The following is a 6000-nucleotide window of genomic DNA, read 5'->3' as shown; positions in this document are numbered from 1 at the left end:
TCATAACCGACATAGATTTCCATCCTTCCCTGAGGACCCCTTTGTTTTTGTGTACGTAAGGGCGGCGCAAAATGGCACATAGACCGCACAACCAAAGACGCGCAGATGCGATATGTCGGGTTCGTATCTGGTAACCAACTGACACGCGCTTTATAAGGTTGGGTCGTGACGGGCCTCAGGCAGACCAACATGGTTGCTTGCAATATTGCATGGCCCCAAGCAGAGGTCGGGAACTGTGGTACGTATGACCAGTCGACCACGCAATCATTTGAAGGCGTTTAATGAATACTTCTGCTGGGTCGTTCTGGGTATAAACATGGGACTGGATGTTCAACTTTCAAAAAACCCAACCGACATGCAATATCCATCGAGATTTAAATTGTTCGATGTAAATGTCGATGTAAATTCTCCAACTTATCCAATCAAATAAATTTGATCAGATAATCAGGATGGTGAGCCCTGAGCTTGTTAATCTGAGCTACCAGTGTGGAGAATGCAACTTGTGGACAACAACCACACGTGTGACAAACGTGTAGAAGCATCAACCAATACTATAGAATATTTAAATGGTCCGTAGGGTGGTTGAATCTATCCACAAATGTCCCATTTGAATCCTTTGTAAAAAGATGGAGGGTGCTAAGGTATAATACATATCCAGGTATGATTTCTTTACTTCTGGTAAAAGGATGCCCAAAACGGTGCATCACGAATCATCCTAGATATCCCAAACGTACATCCATAGCGAAAATTCCTTAGGAATCGCGGGCTTCTGGCCGGCCACATAGTGGACTTGAATGGATGTAATCCATTCGTTAAGCGTTCCATCTTCTCTAGAATATGCATTTAACTATATTCGTAAGAAGTGCAAAATGGTAATATGCCAATGAATTTTACTCCAATTTTCTACATTGGTTTCAATATGGTAATAATACTCTCGAATATCCTTAAAGCTCAAAAATGCTTTCTTCCGGAACGAAGTGAGTATAAGGCTTCCCTTTATGGTAAAGTTAATACCATTGGACAATATAGGGCAGTGCCATGCCCCACAATCAGGTTGGATAAGCCTGAAAGGTTGTCGGGGGATGATTAGGTATGAAGTTAGCATAGAACCAGACAGCTAACTTCCCCACAAAACATACCTAAGCATGAGTTAATTGTAGTCACATGTGGTAATCTTCGTTAATTAACTCTTTTATTCGAGAATAATGGTGACATCCAAACACTAATCTTAAATCCGAGAACAAAATAAATTATTCACAAAATAAACCAAAAAAAACAATGGGGTTCGGCCAATAGGCCGTCCATGTCAAATTTCGCTCTTCCAAATGTATTAGGTGGAGCAAAATGAGTCTCACAAATGGACTACGAGAATTGTATCTATTCATGGACGTAACAGTTTCAATCATGTTTTGCTTCAGGCAAAAATTCATCTTTGCATGATTTGAAACAGTCCATAACGGATTTGAAGAGTCATGGAGTCCTCAGCAGGGAGGTACTTCCATTGGATATGCTTCAGGCATAATTCTTCGAATAAGGATCATGGCGGATGCTTATTCACGTCTTGTATCCACATAAAGTAGTTTACTATTCGAAACTTCCAAATCAGTGAAATCGAACTTGTTACGGTTCGACAATACGCTGAATGGAGGAAACAAGAATGTGATTGGTGTTTTAGGAAATAAAATTTCCATAAACAACAAATTTAGAACATTCAGGTTCTAAGACATGGTTTGGTTTAAACGGATTTAAGCATGGAGAACTTCGGGTCTCAACATGAGTGTTGCGCATTAAGAAACTTCAGGTTCATATGGCACTTTTCCGAAACTTGGGGTTCAGAAGTATGAATTTTAAGTTCATAATATCTGCAGACAAACACACACACATATATATATATATATATATATATATATATATATGCAAGCAAATATACAACAAGGATATACAAAGATATAACTTCAGGTTTATAATTATAATTGAATTAATTTATTTGGACTTCGGGCCAAATTAAAATGTGGGTGAAAAAATATATAACCCATTGGGCCTAAAATAATTAGGCAAATAAAATTTGTGGCCCAAAATAAGTCCTCGAGTGGCTATATATAAATCTTGCCATGTGACCTAAGCCCAAAATTGGGCTAGGTTTAGTCTCTGGCGGGGCTGCAGGCCCACGGGCAGGAGAGAAATAACTAAGGGGGTCACGGGTGAGCTGCAGGCTCACGGGGAATGGGTTGGGCTGCTGCTGGCAGGCCAAAAAAATGTTTTTTTCTTTTCACACGGGCCGAGGAACTGGAGCCCAATAGGGCTCGGGTTGAAGAAAACCAGAACAACCCAGCGTCGCTGGGTGTCAAATTCGAACCGGGGGAACGCCGGTGTCGCTTCTGGCGACTGTCCTCGGGGTCTATGGCAATGCAAAGCTTGGGGGTTCAACTGGGGAACCCGAGTTGTAGACGGAAACTTTGGTTTCAACGTCAGAGGTCTGAGAACGATTGGGGTTCAAAGAACCCGTCGATGTTCATCGGGTTTCTGAAAAAAAAAAAAACCCATCGTCTTCGACAATGGCGAGGTCCCAATCACAACTGCAGGTGTGATTGCCCAGCAATAACGGCGTTGAAGCCGTGGCCGACTTCGAGCGGCACCTTGTGTTAGGGTTTGATGCCGAAGGCGTTTTTCAGATGGAGCAAGGGTTTTGCTCCAGTGCTTTGCAATCTATAGTGGGCTCGTGTGAGCCCAGTATTGTTGGGGTCACGGGGAGGGAACCCTAGGGTTCTTGCGGCTTTTGCATAATGCAAAGGCATGGGTTCGAAGAACCCTAATTTTCCCGTTTCCAAATTTTTTTTTTTTCAATTCAATTATATTCATAAATAATTCAATTGTATATATATTTCAATGAATCACGTATTTACTTTGATGCATATGCAAATAATAGTTTCAATGCATGTACATATGTAAGATTCAATTCATGAAAAATATCAAATTCACATAATTGTAGCAATTTTGGTTATGAGGCATACACAATTTATGTAGAATCTAAAATACGTTAAACGTAAAGTTGGGTCATGCATCATGGTGAATGTTCATGCAATCAGGGCTTCAAAAATATCGAGTTAAAAACCGTTGTTTTGGAAGAACCTGATTGCGTGATGATATGAATGAACTGGTTTGATGCAGAAAAATTATTTCTTCAATTTCGGCTTTCATCTTCAAGCTTGTATCACGTTCAACATAAGAAGAAAAATAAATTGAATCAATAACAATATATGAATGCAATAAAATCAAGATTTAATCAATTAAAAATAATTGAAACGTAATACTCCCCTGATTGTAGACGAATAAATTCTCTTTAAATTCTTCTAAGCACAGCGTGAAGAGCGTGCTGATAACGTGTTGTGGCCTATATTTTACAGAGATGTGCAGCAAAGAGAAGAAGAGAGATTGGAGAATAGACTTGAGGAATTGTTTGTTAATTCCTCAGTCCTTGTGCCTTTATTTATAGTAATTAGGAGGAGAGAAACTTGCTCTCCAAGTAATACAAAGTATATTAGGAAAGATCTTCTAGATCCCAAAGGATTCCTATTTTATCTCTACTTAGGATTTACACAATCACATATTGATAAGAACATATGTCACAACAGTTAATTTGTTTAAATGTTGTTTATCATATATACCTTCACTTAGAATTCGTGAATGCATCAACATTATCCTTCTCATTACGAGGAAATATATATGGTTGTATAATCTTGATCACTGTCATGAATTTCATTCACTCTTCTACAAAACATATCTTTTTAATTTTGACATGTATCCAGCCTGTATAAAACTTTACGTGAAGATTATAATTACAGATTCTTTGTAAAATTTTCAGAGAGACAAGCTGAGAGCCTGACTTCCAACAAGGGATTCTTATTCTTTTTTTTTTTTCGAAAAATAGGGATTAGTTGTGAGGCTTACATTACATCAAACTGCAACAATCCAAATTGGCTATTTTGTAAGTCTCGAATCATAGATCATCTATACAAAAGATGAAACGATTTCTCCATTTAATTGTTTACAATGAAATTTCAATGTTTCTTAGAACATAGTGTTCGTCAAATTTTTAACTCAATTAGATGCCTCAATATTTTCGATTTGGCTAAAATTTTGCAAGAATGATCTATGAAGTGCAACTTGAAAAAGAAACCGTTTAGATCGTTGAAGTTCGCTCCCCAACTAATACATTTTTTTTTCTTCTTCTTTTAAGAACAACTCCACCCTTGGAGCTCTCCCCTCAGGCAATCCACTATTTAATCCACCATGTGAACAGTAACTACCATAATGAACAGTAACTGCCTTTTGCATCTCCACCCTTGCACTTGAATAGCCTTAGCAATAGGCAATAAAATATTTATTAATTTTTTGTTTTTACAAAATAATACTAAATAAATTTATTTGTAATCTCGGATAAGATATTTTAAATCGTTCTCGTTGCGCCACGTGTCATTTTCCCCACTTCGAATATTACTACTAGCTTGTGCCAAGGCGTCTCTCCAAATAGTAAACGATTGGCTAAGTAATTTCCAACGACTAGATATCGATTCTTTAGTTCTACTCCCACCCATTTGCTCAAGATAATTGGTGTAAGGTAGATGATAATGAGAAGGTATTTATAGAAAAGTAGAAACATTTTTTTTTTAATTTAAGATATTTTTACAATTTTTTTAAATATTTTATTCAAATAATTAATCTCTGCCGTTGGATTTAAAAAAATTGAATTCCAACACTCCAGATTGTGCCACGTGTCACAACGGTAACTTTTCTTAATTTTAAAACTATTTTTTCGTTTTTTTATTTATTTATAAAGCATATTCATATCGACCGTTGATCTCAGATCGAACGGTTGATATTAATTAAGATTTTTTTTACTGATAAGATCGAACGGTCCAAGTTAAATAGCCGTTGAGATCTAACGGACCGTGGGAAGCCACGTGGCTTCCCAACGGTAACTTTGAAGTCTAAAAAGGCTTATGTTTTTTCTGAAAAGTTGTCGGGCGACGCGCCCCCACGCTCGAGTGGGGTGCACGCGCCTGACAGAAAAAAAATTAAAAAAAGGCCTGGAGCTCGGGCTCTCGGGATGTCAACTCTTCACAGGCCCTCTGCTTGGGCTCCTTCACGCTGGAGCAAATCCACAGGGCCTCGGGCCCTTCTTCTCTCGCCTGTCCCCCGAGCAATCCACAAGGGTGGAGTTGCTCTAAATGAAAATCTCCTTAAGGAGTCTGTTGTAATTAATGTATTGGTTTAATGTTTAAACAAAAATAAAAGAACAAAAGATGAAACGAGACTATCATGTGAGGTGAGGCTGGTGAGCCTTAAAGATTGCATGAATAGTCTTAAAAGTCTACTTCACCATAACAAGAAACGGAAAGTCAAGACAAGATCATTGCTTGTTTAAACTTTAAATTAATTAAGTGTTTAGTAGTCGGTGAGTTTTCTTAAATCCAATTAAGTATTTACATGCCCTAGAAATCTAGAGGTGCAGGCATCTCCGTCGATTCATCAATAAATATAGAAACCAACCATGCATGTTATGCTATAACATAGGCTTGCCAATCTCAAAGACAAATAAAGTTGGATATCTAGGATGGAAATGAATCTCCGATGCAACATATGCATTCATTATTTATGAGAAAGAGATATTTGAACTTGAAACGTTTTTTCGGCACTGTAAATTTTTTTTATTGAAAAACGATGTCATTGGCAAGCATGGGCATCATAGAGGTACCGGGTGGTCTCACCAAAGGTCTTAGAAAAACGTCTATGAAGGTCCTAAGGACCCTCCAAATATTTGGGCACAGAAGACCGATCTATTTCTAGGGCTATATGTTCTACATTTTACGCAGTTTTATTTGTATTGTTAAACGTCATATATATACTTACAGTCTAAACAATTTCATTCAAGGACGGTGAATGAGTTGCAGGCTTGCAGCAAACTCCTCATTAGAAAGAAGACCCATATAAAACCCTCCC

This window comes from Malus sylvestris, chromosome 5 (genome assembly GCF_916048215.2).
Source record: "Malus sylvestris chromosome 5, drMalSylv7.2, whole genome shotgun sequence".
NCBI lineage: Eukaryota > Viridiplantae > Streptophyta > Magnoliopsida > Rosales > Rosaceae > Malus > Malus sylvestris.
This window is presented reverse-complemented; position numbering follows the sequence as displayed.